The sequence below is a fragment of the Pseudonaja textilis genome, chromosome Z (assembly GCF_049901715.1).
Source record: "Pseudonaja textilis isolate UNSWEBS1 chromosome Z, rPseTex1.2, whole genome shotgun sequence".
NCBI lineage: Eukaryota > Metazoa > Chordata > Lepidosauria > Squamata > Elapidae > Pseudonaja > Pseudonaja textilis.
In genome coordinates, this window is record NC_142008.1 from 117,149,439 (window position 1) to 117,171,699 (window position 22,261).

General features: G+C 38.1%; 1 pseudogene; it reads right to left on the minus strand.

The window, feature by feature from the left end:
- The window catches only part of LOC113453592 (vomeronasal type-2 receptor 26-like), a 94,371-nt pseudogene extending 72,868 nt beyond the window's left edge, over positions 1-21,503 (minus strand).
- Positions 21,504-22,261: the final 758 nt, after the last annotated feature.

A 22,261-nucleotide genomic window follows, 5' to 3' on the forward strand; every position in this document is an offset into this window, starting at 1 on the left:
CAGGGCACAGCTACAGCATCCATAATGGGGTTTATGCTGTGGCTCATTCTTTGCATGGTATGCTATCTAAGAGATCCAATTTGAGAAAAATTTTGGCAGATAAAGTGGCTGAATCTCCAGAACTACAACCTTTTAAGGTAACATTTCTCCAACAAACTTTTCTTTCAATGAAGAATTTTATAAAGAATGAATTAGCTCACAAAATTAGCTAAACCTTAATTAATAGGTTGTTCAAGTAGCTATTATGTCAAGCCTGAAGCTGACCTGACTGTAGCTTGTTCTCCTTTCTCTGTGTGTGTGGGCCTTTCCTATTGGGGTTTCTTTCCACATGGCTTCATGCTGACACAGCTTGGAGCTGAAATGGGGTAGAGGTAGATGTGGGCTTGTAGTCAACAAAACTTTCCAAAGAGCCAGGGACATTCCAATGGCTGGCCAGGAGGAGGAGAAGAGATATAACCAGGCAACCAGCTAGTATCCAAATTGAACCATGTGATTTATTGTTTTGGGGAGAAAGGAAATGTTTACTTTTTAATGTGGTGGAAAGCATGGGACAGGTATAGTATATGTGGTAACTTGCTCAATAGCAGTAACTGAGAGAGGGATCTTGGAGTTCTAGTTGACAACCATTTAAATATGAGCTTACAGTGTGCAACAGCTGCCTAAAAAGCTAATGCAATCCTATATTTCATTAACAGAGAGATAGAATCAAAATCATGTGAAGTATTAATACTGCTTTATAAGGCCTTGGTAAGGCCACACTTAAAACACTGCATTCAGTTCTGGTCACCATGATGTATAAAAGATGTTGAGACTCTAGAAAGAGTGCAGAGAAGAGAAACAAAATGATTTGGGGGCTAAAACATGAAGAATGGTTGATTTTATACGATTTTTAAAAAGCTTAATGTTCTTCTCTGCCCCAATGAAGTTGCAGTTAACTTTCTCCACAGGGAAGATTGCATCACCTAATCCTGGGTATGTTATTCATTGACAATACTTTGTGGGCTGACTTCTTGTTCTGTTGAGCAAAACTGGATATTTACATAGCAAGGTGAATATACATGTCCCAGGATAGTGTTGCAGGATCCAAGAATTTCAGAAATAGAAGATAAAATATCTAATGTTGATTTCTTTCCTTATTGTAATTTCAACTTCACTGCTTTCTTTTCAAGTAGCTCCACCCATTTCTTCAAGGCACTTCTTTCAACAACTCAGCAGGAGAGGGAGTGTCCTTTAATGAGAAGAGGGAAGTTGCAGGAGGATTTGATATCATCAACATGATTGTTTTTCCAAACAAGTCCATCCAGAGTGTGAAAGTTGGAAGACTAGATCCCGATGCATCTTATGGAAATGAATTTATCATTAATGAACATCAGATTGAATGGCACAGAGATTTTAATCGGGTAGGGGCCCAGTGGTGGGATACAAATAATGGGTGGGCATGGCTGGATGGGCATGGGTAGGTGGGTATTTGAATTATAAGTAAAATTCTCAATTCCACCCTATCCCAGAGCAAAAATAATGCAAAATCCTCACTTCCATCCCATTTCGGAAACACCACCATTCCCTCACTAATCTGCTTTCCAGCTCTGTTCTCCTGCATGCAGGGCAACAAAAGAAGAATTCACTCAGATCTTCCAACTTCTTGGGGGACAAAAGATCTTGTGAAGTTGTAAGGTCAGATTGAACTGATTGATCAGCCTCCCAGTGGATCAGTGCTGCTAGTCCATTTCTTCCTCCCAGCTGATCAGCGCAGCTCCCAGTTATGCCCTTGCAACTCCCCCATCCTGAATGGCAACCCCAGTGGGAAGGGAAGGGGCAACCCATGGTGGAAACAACTAGTTTGCTGATCTATGCAAAAAATTAACAACAGCTTCGGCAGAACCGGCACGAAACCCACCACTGTAGGGACCTACATATTCATTGAATACTTATAGTTTTACAGCTTCCTTAAATGGAAAAAATTAAAATGCCTCCAACTGTTCCATGCTGACCATGATTTTTGTTCTATCTATCTATCTATCTATCTATCTATCTATCTATCTATCTATCTATCTATCTATCTATCTATCTAAATATTCAGTTCCTGATGGAAACTATGATTCTGCAATGCAATAAAGGTTTCATCTTCATGTTCTATTGTGTGCTGGGCTATCTGGGTTCTTGGCCATCGTCAGCTTTATTGTGGCTTTTCCTGCCCGTAACTTACCTGATAGCTTTAATGAAGCCAAGTTCATCACCTTCAGCATGTTGGCTTTCTGCAGTGTCTGGAATTCTTTTGTTCCAACCTATCTGAGCACCAGAGGAAAAGCCATGGTATCTGTGGAGATCTTCTCCATCTTATCCTCCAGTGTTGGATTATTGGCATGCATCTTCTTCCCAAAATGCTTCATCATTGTGTTGAGGCCAGAACTAAATAGCAGGCACCCACTAATCAAATGAAAGAATTAAATTATATTTACATCATTATTTATGAAGAAAAAGGGAAGGATTTAGCAAAGAAAAATTAAAGACTGTCCCTTTTCAATCTTCCTTCCAACTTTCAAAGCCAACATTTGGGTTATGTAGTTATAATATCTCCTCCATTTCCTAAAGTAGGTTTGTTCTCAGTTACTGAAGAAGTGATTCAGCAATGTAATGAAGGTCATTCCAAAGGTCCTTTTTAAAGAGGCAATTGGACTGGACTTTCTGGTTTTTCTTTGAAGACATTTTGCTTCTGAAGAAAAACTGAAGAAGAAGCTGAAGAAGTTTCTTGGATGAGAAGCGAAATAGCTCCCACCCCCCAACCCACCCCCAAAATCAGAAAGTCCAGTTGCCTTTTGAAAAAGCAAGTTTGGGACAAAAATGATCTGAATGACTGAGATTCTCTTTAGACCAGGGGTGTCAAACTCAAGGTCCGGGGGCCAGATTTGGCCCATGGAGTGCTTAGATCTGGCCCACAGGGCCACCCTGGAAACAGCAAAGGACCGGCCCACAGTGCCTCTGCCAGCAAAAACAGAGCTTGGGAGGGTTGCACATCGCTCTTCTGAGCTCCATTTTCAGTGGCAGGGGGTTGCTGGAGGTTGTGGCAGCTGAAAACAGAGCATGGAATCCCATTTTCAATGGCAGAGAGCTCTAACCACCACAGGCACCCCCAACCCAAGTAATTTCAAGCTGGCCACACCCACCTTGGCCCTCCAAGTCAAATAAAACCTGATTCAGTCCTCAAAGAAATTGAGTTTGACACCCCTGCCATAGACAATTTTATACTTTTACTTTGTCCTGTCTATATAGGCCACATAGCTTTAACAAGGTTTATCATGACTTTATCTGCCTGTAAAATACCTGCAATCTTCAATGAAGCTAAGTTCATCCCCTTTAACATGTTGGTCTTTTGCAGTATGCATTTCCTCTGTGCCAATCTTTGTGAGCACAACCACAGCATATGTGAGCAGAACCACAATATATGGTGGCTGTGGGGATCTTTTTCACCTTGATCTCCAGTGCTGATTTATTTGTGTGTGTCTTTTTTCTTTAAATGCTTCCTCACTCTGCTGAGACTTGAAGTAAACAAGGTGTAATTAATAAAAATAATGATTAAATAATGCATTTTTCTCTGTGTATTGCCAGGTTCTAATATCATATGCTAGCCACGTAGAGTAATTGTGCCTTTAGTTTCAGTCATTATAGAATGGAGAATGTATACATAACATTTCTGCAATATTAAACATAGACCTTCTTGCTATCTTATTTTATCTCCATGCTATCAAATAAATTTTTAATAAAAACATGAATTGTTGTTGCTTATTGTTTCTTACCCCAAATTTACTTTCTGCAGTGTCTGTTAATGTCTTTGAAGAGGACAAGTGATGCTTTTACCTATAAAAAGTTGTGTGCAAATATTTGTCAATAACTTCAAGGTTAAAGTATCCCTCAAATACCTTTCTGGCAGTGGTCAAAATCCTGAGTTTATTTTTGAAGTCCTGCAACTTTTTTCCACTAGTTTATAAATGAAAAAATAAAATCAGCGATAAAATGTATTTATTTATCAAATTTCTGAGACCATCTCACTCCAGGTGAGTTTCTCAATGATGTACAAGTAAAAACATAAAACACTGTATTGAATTTAATAATGTAAAAAATGTATTAAACATTTGATTAAAAGTTTGGAATTTGCCATATCATGGCTGATAATAGAACAGAACAGAACAGAACACAATAGAATAGAATAGAATAGAATAGAATAGAATAGAATAGAATAGAATAGAATAGAATAGAATAGAATACAGAGCTGGAAAGGACCTTGGAGGTCTTCTAGTCCAACGTCCTGCTGCTTAGGCAAACCTACACCATGTCACACAAATGGTTATCTAATCTCTTCTTAAAAACTTCCAATGTTGGGGCATTTACAGCTTCTGGAGGCAAATTGTTCCATTGATTAATTGTTCTAACAGTCAGGAAATATCTCCTTAGTTTTAAGTTGCTTCTCTCCTTGATTAGTTTCCACCCTTTGCTTCTTGTCCTGCCTTCAGGTGCTTTGGAGTATAGCTTGACTCCTTCTTCTTTGTGGCAGCCTCTGAGATATTGGAACCCTGCTATCATGTTACTCCTAGTCCTTCTTTTCATCAGGCTAGACATAGCCAGTTCCAGCAACCGTTCTTTATAGGTTTTAGCCTCTGCTCCAGAGATTATATTCAGTAGGTTCTGACCAGTTCTGACCAGAACTGGTAGTGGAAATTTTGAGTAGTTTTGAGAACCAGAAAATATACTTCTCACTGGCCCCACCCCAATCTATTCTCTGCCTCCTGAGTCCCAGCTAATTGGCTGGGCCTTCTTTTGTTGTCCTGCACAGGAGAACGGAGCTGGAAAGCAGGTTAGTGGGGTGGGGTGGGAATGGAGATTTTATAGTATCTTTCTCCTTCCATGCCCAACAAACCACACCCACAGAACCTCCTAATGTGGGTCTGTCATGAAGAGCAGGTGGAAGTATTGCTAGGAGGGCCTTTGCACAAGTTATTGTGCTGTGTATTATTTGAGCCCCTTCCTAGTTTGGGAATCATTGCTCATGGTCACTTAAGCCCTAGTCAAACTCCCAAGTGGGCTACATGGGGCTGTCTTTGAAGAGTTTTCAGAAGCTTCATCAGGTGTACAATGCAATGGTGTGGATAGTTATGTGTGCTTCCAGAATGATGCATAATATATCTCTGTTTTGTGAGTTTCATTGGTTGCCAGTTGGCTGTTGGATCCAATTCAATGTGCTGGTTTTGAACTTTTATGGTTTAAGGCTGGGTTATTTATGGGACTATAGCCACCTGAGCTTGTCTGACCATCCCATAAGATTTGGAAGAAATCATCTATGTGTCTTGACTGTTTTGGGGAGGGGGGGTGAGAAGTGTCTGAATGGTTAAGATGCTGGGCTTGTCAGTTGGAAAGCCAGCAGCCCAAGTTCAAGCTCCAAGCTCCATGTAACTACTTGAGCTCCTGTCCTCACCTAGCCTCTGCTAACTTAGCAGTTCAAAAGCATACAAATGCAAGTAGATAAATAGGTATCTCTTCTTTTACCTCTTTTACCTGTCTGTTTGGGAGTAACACATAGTTTAATGTAAGAGGAAGGTCTTTTCTGGTATGGTGTCAGTCAGTCTTTTCTGGTATGGCATTTTGTCAGAGTGCCAGGCTTCTAGAAATTCCAGAAATATCATTTTTGGACATGTCTTGGTCTAGGATGGTCACAATTTCTCAATTCAAACTAAGATTAAGTCTGGCCATATGTTGTGAAATTAAAAAGTATTTATTATGGGTTTTTTTTTGTAAATTTTATTTGAGTTTTCAAAAAGAGAAAAAAATACAAATAAAACATCTTTTTTGAAAGCAGCATAATCCTGGGTTACATTTCTTTGTACACAGACAAATTCAGGTTCAAGCTCATCTTTATATTCTATTCCATATCTTATTACTATTTTACATTTTCTGCATAGCTTCTCCCCTCTTTTAATTTTCTCAATTTTATTTTAATTATCTCATCTCAATTCAAATCATTGTATTTATATTTTTTATTTGTCCTGTTTCAGTTATCTATTATCTTTTCTCATTAAACAAAATTTCTTCAGTAGTTGGAGTATGATTGGAGTATGATGCCTTTATATCTTTTCCCTAAGGTTGTAACATTCAATATAATACATAACTTCCATTTGGATTCTGCTTGGTACATTCTTAAAATACACACTGTATTCTTAAAAAAAGAAAAAAAAAATATAAATGTAAATAATTAAAACAACATTCCATTCCAATTCAACTCTATCATTAATATTAATATTCATTAAAGTCTTAACATCTTTAACATTACTTTTCAATTAAATATCATACTTCTATGGGAACAATTATAAGCTTTCCATAGTTAATTTCCTGCCTCTTCACTTATATTTTATAAAATATTAACGAATTAAAATGTTCCTGTTCCTTCCTAGTTCAATGTTCTCATTTATTTTATTTCGCTTATTTCATTCACAAACATTTCACTAAATTACACTGACTATTTTATCCCTCATTTTAATCATACGTTGTTTCCAATTTTCTAAAGTTATTTCTATTACAAATATAACAATATAATCTTATGTACTTTTACAGAATCCCTTTTTCAGTTAGATTTTCACCCATTATCTCTAAATAGGTCCTGTTTCTCTATATCTTGCTCCAGTCCTTTGTAACTTCTTTTCCTTTCCTTCTTCCCTCTCTTCTCTCTCCCCTTTCTACCCCCTTGTCTCTCTACCTCTATTTCTCTCTTCTGTATTCCCCTTTTCTGTTGCTCTCCAGTATCATACTTATTTTTCAAATTATTTTTCTTTTCTTTGGTTGTTTTTTTAAGTCTTAAATTCTCCATTCTCTTCCCACCCCCTTTCCCTTTTCTTCCCCTCATAGAATTACTTGTTTATTAAAGATGGCTTTTTCTTTGTCCAAGTCTTCTCTTTTTGCAGTTTTTTCTTGTTGTTTTTCATAGTTCCAAATCTCCATTCCTAAGAATTGAAAAACAAGGCCAAAAGAACTCTTCCCTTCTTGTGCATCTTCTTTGTACTTTTTAAGTTCCATTTTCAATTCATCCAGAAGTGGTGCCATTGTATAAATTTTTAAACAACCACCCGATTGATTTTTGTCATTCAAATATAATAACCAAAAACCCAAAGATCACCAAATAATCAAAATACACGCAAGCTGTTTCTTTTTTGCTCTCTTTTTTTTCACTTTCTCTTCCTGGGGTTACTATTTAGTTGCAAAATTTCAGTTAAAATGTATCTTTTAGAAGTCTTGTTGAAATTTTATTTTAGATTCTTTTTAATTCCAGGCAGTCTCCTCCCTCTTCCAGATCCTGCCCTTATTCTTTTTCTCTCCCTTCCTACTTATGAAAAAGAAAGTTTTTAGTCCAGAAATCTTTATTATCCCTTTGGCATTTTGTTTTATTTTCAGCTTAATTGCCTGTTGATGTCAAAGCAGATTTTTCTGATTTCTTATTTAACTCTCTCAGTTGTCAGTATAGGGAAGGAGAGAGAAGGGGAAAAAAAGCCAATCCTTTCCCTTTTCACTTTCTTTCGCTGCTTCCAGCTCTTCTTTGAGAGTGATGTTATTTTTTGTAAGTTTAAATTCCAGGGTACCTTGGTTGTTGCTTTTACAATTTAACCCAGTCACCCAAAACTTTCACTTCTTATCTTCCTCCTGCACATTCTTTTCCAGTCGAGTTTTCTTTGTGGTGGCCATTTCTGACCACCGCTGCAGCCACCTTTGGGAAAGGGAGTAATGGCCCACTGAGTAGGAGAGATGTGGCTCTCCTTGACCCAGCTGGCAGTCTCCCCCCTCTTCACCACCTCTATGGGGTGGCCTAGCCCCCAAACCAGCCGGCTTTGGGCGCTCCAGTGGCGAGCCCAGACAGAAACTGCGCACGATCGCGGATTTCTGTCTGTCACCGAAGCCCTTCAAACTGGAACTCCAGTATTTATTATGTCTTCTGACTGCAAGTTCATGTTCATGGATTCTGTCAGTCTTCCACCTATTTATTCTATGTAGTGCTTGTTGAAATCCTTATACTGTATGTTGTACATGACTCCTGTTTTTTTTTTAATTTCTGGAGTTGAAATTTCTTTTGGTTTGCTTAGAATGTTTTGAAGGGCTTTAGCTAGCTTCTGTGCTACACTCATTCCATATTGTTGCAGTAGTCTGTTGGTAGTTTTTGAGATATTATTGATGAATGGGTCAGGCACTTTTGGACAAAGTGTTAACTTTTCTTTTTTTATATATAATTTTTTTTTATTTTAACAACAAAACAACATAGACATACCACAAAAAACATAAAAATATCATCCTTCTTCATACATTTTACAAACAGTGCATCGATTGGTTTAACACTTTTTTTGTGCACCCATTTCCTAGTCACTAATATAATTATATTACATAATAGCTCATATTATCAATCAATAATTGTATAACCTAATATCATCACAAAAAAAAAATTATCTATAATTTTGTTAATTCATATTTTAATGAGATAACTATAGTTTACTTAGTTTATTTTGCAATAAATCATAAGATCATACCAAATCTATCTTGATAATGTTTTATAAAGATAATACCAAAGAAAAAAAAGGAAAAAAATTTTTTATGCTAAATCTGAATATTCTATTATTATGTTTTATAATCTAACCATTGATAAAAAAGATCCCAAACTTCATAAAATTGTTTATCTTCTTGTTCTCTGATTTCAAATGTCAATTTACTCATTTCAGCACAATCCAATATTTTCTTAATAATTTCTTCCTCTGATGGAGTTTTCTCACTCTTCCAGTTTTTAGCAAATACAATCCTAGCCGCTGTTAATATATTTACAATCAAATACTTCAAATTTTTATTATATATATCAGGTAAGATTCCCAATAAAAAAATCTCTGGTTTCAAGTCTATATGTGTCTTTGTCATTTTTTCCAACCATATGCGAATTTTAGTCCAACATTTTCTAGCGTCCTCACAAGTCCACCTCATATGGTAGTACGAGCCAGGTATCTGATGACATTTCCAGCACTTTTCAGATTTGTTCTTAAACATTCTTGCAATTCTTGTCGGGGGAAAATGGCACCTGTAAAACATCTTATACAAGTTTTCTTTATAAGCTGTTGACTTTGTCATTTTATCATTTTGAGACCACAATTTTTCCCATTTCTCCAAATCAATCCCATATCCAAAATTCTTCCCCCAAACAATCATCGTTTCTTTAACTTGTTCCTCCTCTAATAAAATTTCCAACAAATAACTGTACAATTTTTTAATCACTTTTTCATCAGTACCTGTCAAGATCCTGTCTAAATCAGTCAATTTATCATAAAATCCCTCCACTTTAGAATTTATAAGATACCTTGAATGTATTTGCGCATATGAAAACCAATTCATCTTTATGCCTTGTTCTTCTAGTTTTTGCATTGTTTTAAGTTCACTCTTTTCATCCAATATTTCCCCATATCTAACTGTTTGTTCCTTCTCATATATTATAGGATAAGAAAAAGCTTCAATAGTTGATAACCAGACTGGGATTTTGAAATAACATTTTCTCTTAATTTTCTCCCAATTCAACCTTAAAGACTCTCTTATATAATGCCTTCTAAAATAGCCCTGCGATTTATTTCCCTTATACCACAAAAAAGCATGCTCTCCCAGTAATAAATCATGCCCTTCTAATTTCAACAATCTAGTCTTTTTTAATGTTATCCAATCTTTAACCCACATTAAATTTGCAGCTTGGTAGTATAACTCCCAATTCAGAAGGCCAAAACCTCCTCTAATTCTAGCATATTGTAGAAGTTTTAATTTTATTCTGGCTTTCTTACCTTGCCATATAAACTTCAACACAATTTTATTTAATTCTTCAAAGTAATCTTTACCAAGCCTGATTGGTATGGTTTGGAACAAATATAAAATTCTGGGTAAAATATTCATCTTGGTTGTTGAAATTCTACCTATCAATGACAATTGTAGGTTTTCCCATTTCTTCAAATCAGATGCTATCTGTTGTTTAAGTTTAATATAGTTATTCTCTTTCAATGTAATACATCTTGACGTCAAATGTATCCCCAAATATTTAACCTTATTCGTAACTTGAACTTTCAATAAATCTGCCAGTTCATCTCTTTGTTTTAATAATATATTCTTTGTCAAGATCTTTGTTTTATCTTTGTTTATTTTCAAGCCCACCATCTCACCATACAGCTCTATCTTTTCCAGTAGCTTTAAAGCTGTTCCTAGAGGATCTTCCAAAATCAAAATCAAATCATCCACAAAGGCTTGCAATTTAAATTCCTCCTTCTTAATTTCCATTCCTTTTATATTTTAATCCTCTCTAATGTTTCTATTTAGCACTTCCAAAGTCAATACAAATAACAAAGGTGATAATGAGCAACCTTGTCTTGTGCCTTTTCTTATATTAATAGAATCTGTAAAATCTCCCTCTATCATTACCTTTGCTGTTTGTTTATCATATATGGCTTCTATTGCTTGAATAAATTTTCTAGCAAAGCCCATCTGTTCCAATAACAAAAACATGAATCTCCAATTCACATTATCAAATGCCTTTTGGGCATCTAAAAATATCAAAGCCATTTGTTTTTCAGGATGCGCCTCGTAATATTCCAAAGTGTCCAGAATTACCCTCATATTATCCCTAATTTGTCTCTTTGGTAGGAATCGATTCTGGTCAGGATGAATAAAGTTATTTAGGTATCTTTTCAGCCTTTCTGCCAAGATGGAAGCAAAGATTTTGGAATCTGCATTCAGTAGAGAAATAGGTCTATAGTTCTTAATTTGTGATGGATCGGCCCCTTCTTTTGGAATAAGTGTGATATAAGCTTCTGACCATGTTTTGGGTATTTTCTTATTTAACATGGCTTCATTCATAACTTCTAATAGTGGAGTGCTCAACAATTCTTGTAATGTTTTATAAAATTCTGCTGGGAGCCCGTCTGGGCCTGGTGCTTTTCCGTTACTCTGCCTATTGAATGCTTCTGTTAATTCCATCATTGTTATAGTACTTCTAACATTTTTTCAGTCTCTTCAGATATCTTAGGTAGGTTAGCATTTTGTAGATAAAGTTTAATTCTTTCCTCATCAAAATCCTCCTGCTTATATAATTGTCCATAAAAGTCTTGGATAATTGTCTTTTTCTCCTTATTACCATAACACATTTGGCCTTGATCATCTATTAACTGTACTATTTTCCTAGATTCTTTCTCCTTTCTCAATTTGTATGCTAGCTATCTACCTGGTTTGTTTGCATCTTCAAAATAGTTCTGTTTAGCACTTCTAATTTTTTGTGCCAATTCCTCTTTCTCTGCCTGACCCATCTTATGTTTAATTATATCCATTTTGAATTTAATATCTTTTTTCTGTAGCATATTCTGCAATTCTTTTTCCAGTTTTTTATAATCATCTTCTAAAGCTTTAATAGTTTGACTCTTCCTAATATTCTTTTTCTTTGTATAATCCATTATTAATCCTCTCGCATATGCCTTCATTGTATCCCAAACATTCTGCATTGAAGTATCTTCTTTTTTTATTTTCACTGAAGAAGAAAGCCAATTCTTTGCCCATCCATTGTGTAAAGTCTTTTTCCTTTAAAATAGCATTGTTTAATGTCCATCTATATCTTCTTTGTCCTTTCCATTTAATTGTCATTGGATTATGGTCTGCCCATATACCCATTTCTATATTTATTTCTTGAATGTTAGATATTAGTTCTGAAGAAGTCCAAATCATATCTATTCTGGACCATGATAAATGTCTATTTGAATAAAAAGTATATTGCTGGGTTTTACCATTTCTTTCTCTCCATAAATCTTTTAAATTTAATTCATCTACCATTTTAAAAAAGGATTTAGGGAGAGTCTTTCTATTTTGTTTTAATGCTGTTGCTGTATAGTCCAATTTATTATCTACAATTCCATTAAAATCTCCCATCATAATTATATTGACATGGTCCAGTCCAATTGATTTCATATGTAACTTTTTATAAAATTTTTCTTGTTTATCGTTCAGAGCATAAATTGCAACAAGCAGTGTTTTTATATTGTTATCCACTATTTCAACCATTAATACTCTTCCATCTTCATCATTATAAATCAATTTTGCTGCAATAGTTTCTTTAATGTACAGGACCACTCCTCTTTTCTTAAAGTAAAAGGAAGTAAAAATTTTCCCCAGTTTTGGTCTTACCAATAATCGTTGATGTTGTTTTTGAATATGTACTTCTTGTAGGCAAATTATATCAAAATTTTAACTTCTCTAATTTATGAAAGATTTTTCTTCTTTTAATAGCTGAGTTCAATCCATTTATATTCATAGAAATCAATTTTTTTCCTCCATGGTTATGTTTTATATTTAGGTCTAACAGTTCTTGTAGATCTTACTTCACGTTGTTCTTTGGTCTCCATTTGTCAACCTACTGCACCTTCTTCTTTCCCCGTTCCCATCTGATCTTCTTGAGGCTCAGTTGAGATGGTCTCTTTTTCTGTCTCTATTTCTCTTCTTCCCAAAAATTCATTGTAGAATATTTCTGCTTTCTCAATTGAGTCGATTTTGTGTCTCTGTTCTTGCCATATAAACATTAATCCTTCTGGGATCAACCATCTATAATTCACCTCTTTTTCCAATAACTTTTTGGTCAAAAATCGATATTCTCTTCTCATCTCTCTCACTCTTCTGGGCACTTGTTTTAAAACCATAATCTCTTTTAACTTTGTATTTCAACACCTTATCTCTTGCGACTTGTAATATTTGTGTTTTAATAGTCTTTTTAGTAAATCTGACATGGATCTCCTTTGGTAGATTATTCCTCATCGCATATCTTGTGAAGACACGATATATCTCATCTATTCCATCCATCATCTTTTCCTCTGTTATCTCCAAAGCTCCAGCCAGAATTTCTATCATTACAGCCACCAAATCTTGTCCTTTTTCTTCCTCTATATTTTGAAATCTGAGATAAAATTCTGACCTGTCCATCTCCCACTTCAACATCCCAGTTATATCTTGTTGCACCGTTGTTAATTTGCTAACAATATTTCCAATTGTCTCATCTCTTTGTCTTTCTCCTCAATTTTTTGGAGTATCTCCTCCTGTTTCGCCATCATTTGTTGAAAATTTTTTCGTCAGTCTTTCCAATTCTTTGTTCAATACTCTCTGATCTTTGGTCAATACTCATTTTGAGTTCTTGTATTCCTTGTATAATCATCACTAGGTCCATTTGTACTTTATCTTGCTTCGCCATTATTGGTAGTCATCCTCCAGTTGATGGAGAAGCAGGAGCAGAAGTTGAACTGCCAGAAGGTAAAGTTTTCTTACTCATTTGAATAACTCAGGATCTTTAAGCTCCTTTAATCCAATTAATAGGGCAGCCAATTATAATCCAGTTGGGAAGAAGAAAAACATTTAAAAAAACCCAATAAAAAAAATAAAGAGTCCAGGATTAAAAAGAGAAGGAGAAAAAGAAGATTAAAAAGAAAAAGGAAAGGATTCTTCAGGTTCTTCTAAACCTTAATCCTATTGTGGAATAGTCAATTATAATTCAAAAATAAAAATTAAGAATCGTAAAAAAGAAAAAGAAAAAGAGAGGAAGACCCAATAATATTAAAAAGCAATGATAAAAAAAGAAGAAGAAAAAGAATTGTTCAGGTTCTTCACACCTTAATCCTATAAGGTTTCATAAAATAAAAAAAATAACCATAAAAATAAATAAGAAATGGAAATAGAAAATAGAAAAGGCAAAAATCCCAATAAGAAAAAAGAAAAATATTCTGAGGCTTTCCCTTTAAGAAGAAAAGTAAAATTAAAAATAAAGTCAAACAAAAGAAAAAGAAAATAGATATACAAATATTACAAAATACTGTGGGATTGAAGAGGAGGGATGAAACAGCTAAAAGAAGGTAAAAAAAAGAAAGCACACTGCATCTTATTTAGTTATCCAAGGCTCTTATTATGGCTTCTCCACAAATTCCAAAGCCAAACTTCAAGTACTCAATTAATAATAGAAGTTCCAAAGAACACCTGTTAAAACATTCTCCAGTGTTCTTCCCTCTACCTTATCAAGTTCCAGTGTCCTTGAGAAAGGATTCCTTCACAGCCCTCTCAACTTCCAATAAAGTATTTTCAAGCCTCTCGTTGGCAGTGTTACAAAGTTTCTTTAATCCACTCCCCTTCTTTCCCAAAAAGCCTAATAAAAAGAGGGAAATATACATGTGTGTGTGTGTGTATATATATATATATATATATATATATATATATATATATATATATATATATATATATATATATATATATATATATATATATATGGATCTTTGGTTGTTCGGGTTTTCTCCCGCGTAAGATTCAAGTATCTAGGCAACGTTTCGATGAAGTCTCATTCATCATCTTCAGGCTTCTGTCTCCGGCTCTGTGCTTCTCAGAGTAATGTGAGATTGCAGCTGCTTCCTCCTTTTAACTGCCAGTGGGGGTGGGACTTGATTGGGTGGGGCTTGGCTGTGTTCTGATTGGGTGGGGGTGTGTTCTCATTGGTAGGGGGTTAGGCTGTGTTCTGATTGGTGGGGGGTTAGCCGTGTTCTAATTGGTTGGAGGCGTGTTCTGTTCAGGTGGGGGCTTGGTTGTGCTCAGGTTAGTCTTAGTTGCTGGGGGATTTGAGCTGGTGAGTTGTGATCTTGCTGTTTGGCTTCTAGTTCGTGGTCGTGCTGCATCTCCGTGGTCGTGCTGCATCAGTGGGTGTCGGTTTGCTTCATGTATGGCTCGGAGGGGTTTGAAGTGGGTAGTGATGCAGCTGCAGTGCAGCTTCTGGTCCATGGTCGTGTCTCATCTTCATCATCTACCAGAAGAAAACACATACTAACCGCTATCTACATGCACTCTCACACCACCACCCAGCACAGATCAATTCCGTAGCCAAGACACTCATCTCCAGAACAAAATGCTTAGCCGATGAACAACACCAAAAAGCCGAACTACACACCCTCACCAACGTACTTACAGCCAATGGATTCCAAAGACACAAGATTACCCACCTAATCCAAAAAGAAACCCCAACCAAAATCCAAGACAGAGAACAAGAAAACGGCAAAGCCCTCCTCCCATATATAAAAGGCACTACAGACAGAATCAGCAAGATCCTCCAAAAACACAATATTAAAACAGCATTCTGCACAAACAGAAAAATATCCACCATCCTAAGAAACCCCAAAGACAGAGTCGAATTAGAAAACCAAGGAGTATACGAAATCCCCTGCACTGCCTGCCCTGCCACATACATTGGACAGACTAACAGAAGAATTAGTGCACGCATTGAAGAACATAAGAACTCAATCAAAAAAGAAGAAACGACCTCTTCCCTGGTCCAACACCTCAAAGCCACAGGACATAAAATTAACTTTAAAAATACCAGAACTATTGCCAAAACCGAACACTTCAACAGCAGAATAATCAGAGAAGCCATAGAAATAGAAAAACGCCCACACAGCATGAACAAAGCGAGATGACACCTCCCGCCTCCCAGCCATTTGGAAACCCGCCCTCATGAACAGACGAATACCTGCAACCTCACCACTGCCACTCCAAACCCCTCCGAGCCATACATGAAGCAAGCCGACACCAACTATGGAGATGCAGCGCGACCTCGAACTTCGAAGCCGGGCAGCAAGAAATCCAGCCAATCAGAACACGGCCAACCCCCAACCAATCAAAACACAGCCAGGCCCCCACCAATGAGAAGACACCCCCACCCAATCAGAACACAGCCAAGCCCCCACCCATTCAAATCCCACCCCCACTGACAGTTAGAAAGAAAAAAGCAGCTGCAACCTCACATCACTCTGAAAAGCAGAGCCAAAGACAGAGGCCTGATGATGATGAATGAGACTTCATCGAAACGTTGCCTAGACACTTTGAATCTTACGCGGGAGAAAACCCGAACAACCAAAGATCCACATACAAATACCCATGAGAACCTCAGAAAACAAATATTACACCTCTACGGGAGGAAACCCACCATCTGATCAGGACTTATGAAAAACTTGAAGTCCAAAGAGCTTCCATTTTATGTGACCTTGCATTCCTATGCAACTGCCGAGATCAAAATTTAATTCCCACAAGCTTCCAACTGAAATTCCACACCAACACAGCAGCCACCAAACGCATCCTAAAAAGAACAGAATTGGCCCTAATCAGAAATGAACTTCACACAAAAGGTTTCTCCTAGACCAAATCAACAAAGATCTCCTCACACTCCACCTGAAACTCAGCAACAAGATTCACCCCTACTTTGGGACAAATCCAAACAACTTGCTGTCTGGAGAGCGAAACACAGACCTCCCTCAAGACAAACACACACACCAACAAACTCAAGAAACTACAACAACGCCAGAAACCAACTCCTCCCCCCACAGCCACACATGAAACAAACAGTGCACAACATCTCAGACAAGATCCTCACTGAAGCTGAAACCAAGGTCCTTTCAAAAGGATTCAACTTTGCTGTCGCCCCCAAACACATCCCCACAGAAACCATCATATGTGGAGTTGAAACCAGCCTGACCAAAACCAACCCTGATGATGCTAACAAAATCAGACTTGAAATCACCAACATCCTCTGCACTAGCAAACCACCCAAAAGCAACTTATCCAAAGAAGAACAAACTGCACTACTTAACCTGAAAGAAGACACCAGCATAATAATCCTACCAGCAGACAAAGGCAACGCGACAGTGGTTATGAACACATCTGACTACCAAACCAAGTTAACCAACCTACTCCAAGACCCCCGCATACAAACCCCTAAAGACAGACCCCACCACCTACCTAGAAAAAACTACCAAATCCAAAATAAAAACCTCCCCCATCAGTGAAGAAATCCAGCAAAGAATCATACCCAGAGAAAAATCATCCAGATGCCCCAAGCTTTATGGTCTCCCAAGATACACAAAGAAGGAACCCACTCAGACCAATAGTCAGCTCCATAGGCTCACCTCTACAAAACCTGGCCAAATTTCTCGCCAAACAACTACAACCCTATGCAGAATCCATCAACTCACATGTAAGAAACTCATTCCAGTTCATCGAAATCATAAAGAAACAAAACTTACAACCCAGCGACCTACTAGTAAGCTTCGATGTCATATCCTCTTCACCCAAATACCAATAAAAGAAGCCTTGACAGCCATCCAAAACAAATACAACCCCCAAGCACATCCTAGATCTGACCAACCACTGCCTATCCAATACATACTTCACCTACAATGGACAAAAATACAAACAAATAGAAGGAGCACCCATGGGATCACCCCTCTCACCTGTCATCGCAAACCTCTACATGGAACACTTTGAAACACAAGCTCTAGAAAAATACGACCACAAACCCAAACTCTGGCTCAGATACGTAGATGACACCTTCATAATCTGGCCACATGGGAAAGAAAAACTAAACAAGTTCCTCACACACCTCAACAGCCTACACCCCAAGATACAATTCACCATGGAAACAGAAACCAACAATCAACTTCCTTCCTAGATGTCTTGGTATACAAAAGATCCAATGGCTCCCTAGGACACACCATCTACCAAAAGAAAACACATACAAACCGCTATCTACATGCACTCTCACACCACCACCCAGCACAGATCAATTCCGTAGCCAAAACACTCATCTCCAGAACAAAATGCTTAGCCGATGAACAACACCAAAAAGCCGAACTACACACCCTCACCAACGTACTTACAGCCAATGGATTCCAAAGACACAAGATTACCCACCTAATCCAAAAAGAAACCCCAACCAAAATCCAAGACAGAGAACAAGAAAAGCGGCAAAGCCCTCCTCCCATATATAAAAGGCACTACAGACAGAATCAGCAAGATCCTCCAAAAACACAATATTAAAACAGCATTCTGCACAAACAGAAAAATATCCACCATCCTAAGAAACCCCAAAGACAGAGTCGAATTAGAAAACCAAGGAGTATCTGAAATCCCCTGCACTGCCTGCCCTGCCACATACATTGGACAGACTAACAGAAGAATTAGTGCACGCATTGAAGAACATAAGAACTCAATCAAAAAAGAAGAAACGACCTCTTCCCTGGTCCAACACCTCAAAGCCACAGGACATAAAATTAACTTTAAAAATACCAGAACTATTGCCAAAACCGAACACTTCAACAGCAGAATAATCAGAGAAGCCATAGAAATAGAAAAACGCCCACACAGCATGAACAAGCGAGATGACACCTCCCGCCTCCCAGCCATTTGGAAACCCGCCCTCATGAACAGACGAATACCTGCAACCTCACCACTGCCCACTCCAAACCCCTCCGAGCCATACATGAAGCAAGCCGACACCAACTATGGAGATGCAGCGCGACCTCGAACTCGAAGCCGGGCAGCAAGAAATCCAGCCAATCAGAACACGGCCAACCCCCAACCAATCAAAACACAGCCAGGCCCCCCACCAATGAGAAGACACCCCCACCCAATCAGAACACAGCCAAGCCCCCACCCATTCAAATCCCACCCCCACTGACAGTTAGAAAGAAAAAAAGCAGCTGCAACCTCACATCACTCTGAAAAGCAAGAGCCAAAGTCAGAGGCCTGATGATGATGAATGAGACTTCATCGAAAGCGTTGCCTAGACACTTTGAATCTTACGCGGAGAAAACCCGAACAACCAAAGATCCATATATATATATATATATATATATATATATATATATATATATATATATATATATATATATATATATATATATATATATATATATATTTGTTTTCTGAGGTTCTCGCGGGTATTTATATGTAGATCTTTGGTTGTTCGGGTTTTCTCCCGCGTAAGATTTGAAGTATCTGGCAGCGTTTCGATGAAGTCTCATTCATCATCTTCAGGCTTCTGTCTCCAGCTCTGTGCTTCTCAGAGTAATGGAGATTGCAGCTGCTTCCTCCTTTTAACTGCCAGTGGGGTGGAACTTGATTGGGTGGGGGCTTGGCTGTGTTCTGATTGGGTGGGGTGTGTTCTCATTGGTAGGGGTTTGGCTGTGTTCTGATTGGTTGGTTAGCCGTGTTCTGTGGTATACCTACCATTCTCGCCCACCTTTTCTTCCTCCCACTTACAAAATTGTCTTCGCATCCGTTCTCCGGGCACAAGACGTAAAAAGAAATGCCTGGGTCTGCGTAGAAATCCATCCTCCTCTCAGTCTCCTCCGTGGCAATAAGCTCGAAGGGGTGTTGGAGCACCATTTATCTGCAAGCGTCAGCCAGCTGCTGGAAATCCATCCTCTTCTGTACTGGCGACTGCCTTCAGCCTCCTCCTTCTACTGTGTGTGGCTGTATACGATTCTGCTCCCTCGTCCGCTAGGAAACCGGGCAGTCGGACTGCCCGGTTTCCTAGCGGACAGGAGGCAGAATCGTATACAGCCACACACAATAGAAGGAGGAGGCTGAAGGCAGCGCCAGTACAGAAGAGGATGGATTTCCAGCAGCTGGCTGACGTTGCAGATAAATGGTGCTCCAACACCCCCTTCTGAGCTTATTGCCACGGAGGAGACTGAGAGGAGGATGGATTTCTACGCAGACAGGCATTTCTTTACGTCTTGTGCCCGGAGAACGGATGCGAAGACAATTTTGTAAGTGGAGGAGGAAAAGGTGGGCGAGTGAATGGTGAAGTACCAATCAGAACACGGCTAACCCCCAACCAATCAGAACACAGCCAAACCCCCTACCAGAGAACACACCCCACCCAATCAGAACACAGCCAAGCTCCCCACCCAATCAAGTTCCACCCCACTGGCAGTTAAAGGAGGAAGCACTGTCAATCTCCATTACTCTGAAGCACAGAGCTGGAGACAGAAGCCTGAAGATGATGAATGAGACTTCATCGAAACGTTGCCCAGATACTTCACCCATCTTACGCTGGGAGAAAACCGAACAACCAAAGATCTACATATATATATATATATATATATTTGTTTTCTGAGGTTCTCATGGGTATTTATATGTAGATCTTTGGTTGTTGGGTTTCTCCGCGTAAGATTTGATATATATATATATATATATATATAAAATACACTCATGCTTCATCATAAAATCTCCAGAACTGTAAAGCCTTGAAATTTGGCATGTATGTTCCTCTTGGCTTCTAGGTGCTCACTAAGAAAGGATTTTTTGAAATGACCATCAAAGCATTCGTATTTCATATATTATTATTAACATGCTCTGATGCTAAGGAGTTCGACTCCCCCTCCCTTGAAAAGAAATGTTCCAAATGCAAAAGACAAGCAGAGGACAGGAGTTTCAGTTTTAGTTTCACAGCACCAAGCAGCTTTAGTACAGAACAGTTGAGCTAAGCCACACCTAGGCTCCTTGCTGTCTCCTTCTTGCTCACACAGCAAATACACTTTCAGGTTCCAAACAGCCCTCAACTCTCACACACACTGACAGGATGTTAGCCAGATGAATACTGATGGATGCTGGTAGGCAGAGGCAGAATTTTTTCCCCATATTTTCCTCCCCATAAATTAAGTCCAACCACATAGTTTCGCAGCAAAGTATGGGTATTGAGCTAGTATACACATATGAAGAACAGTTGCAGTAACTGGGTATATCTAGTCTAATGAAAAGAAGGACTAAGGGTGACATGACAGCAGTCTCTAAGGGGCTGCCACAAAGAAGAGGGGTTCTTCATCTGCAGACAGAATAAGAAGCAGTGGGTGGAAACTAATGAAGGAGAGAATGAACCCAGAAATAAGGAGTAATTTCCTGACAGTGAGAATACATTAGAATAGAGTGAAGTGGAGCGGAGTGGAGTGGAATGGAATGGAATGGAACAGAACAGAACAGAACAGAACAGAACAGAACAGAACAGAACAGAACAGAACAGAATAGAATAACAGAGTGGAACAGCTTGGCTTCAGAAGTTGTGGGTGCTTCATTATTGGAGGTTTTTAAGAAGAGACTGGACAACCCCTTGTTTGAAATGGTATAGGGTCTCCTGCTTGACCTCCAAGGTCCCTTTCAACTCTATTATTCTATGTTCTGTTTGCTAGCCAGCCTTTTTGATCCTCCTCTTTACACAGCTCCAGATTTCACCACAGATAGTGGTCAAGCCACTATATCAGGTGACCCTCTCAAATAAGATTAATTTCCAAACAAATGATTTGGTTAATTATCCCCACATCTACACCAACCTGAGGTATCTTGTAGAAATCTATAATTCCGGCAATATGGGAAGAAGTATCAGATCCAAGTTCTCCAAGAATGGCCATGAGATTTTTATGAATGCCACATTCATAGTTGGAAAAAAATCTGTTTGATTTGAAAAGCAGGTCGAGAGTGGTCCGATAAGTCATTCTTGGATCATAGAAGCTGTCTGAAACGTGGACACCAAGTGTGACAGTGGACAAGATTTGCAGATTCCCATTGATCTCCTTGATGGCAAATTCAAAGGAAAGGACATGCTGGTAGAATTTTGTGATCATACTGAAAATAAATAAAGTGTCCCAGAAAGTAAGTATGCAGTGGATGAATTTGTTCATATAAAATGATATTTTTGGCTAGAATTGGAATTGAAAGATCAAATTCCTTTTTGGGTTTTAATATTTCAGAATTATGTAGCTCCACATAGCACTAAATTGCAAATATGTTTGGGGAAGTAGCCATTCTATTATTCATTCCATTATATCTGAAAATTTACTCATAAAGACGTACAACTTTATAGTTTGTTGGGTTATAAGGCAAAACAATGTACAGTATATATTGCCCTTTTCTCCAGAATGGAATTTAATTTTTCATTTAATACAATTTTCCTTTCAGCTTTGCTCAGTCCTGACATATATCTGAATAAAGATATACGTATTCTTGGTTTTTTAAGTCTCTGAAAGGTAGTTGATTTAATATTATAGTTTTGTGCTATTTTTTTTATAGCTATTTCTCATTTAACATAAAAATTGTTTTGCTTAAACAAAAGGTATAAGTATAAACATGAGTAAGAATATACAGGAAATAGGTACAAATAAATGGGGACACTAGGACAGAGACAGGAGGCATGATGGTGCACTTATGCATGCCCCGTACAGACCTCTTAGGAATGGGGTGAGGTCAATGTGGATAGTTTGAGGTTAAAGGAGTGGGGGTCTGAGGATGTAACAACAAAGCCAGGTAGTGCATTCCAGGAATTGTCCACTCTGTTGTTGAAGTCGTACTTTCTGCAATCAAGTTTGGAGCAGTTAACGTTGAG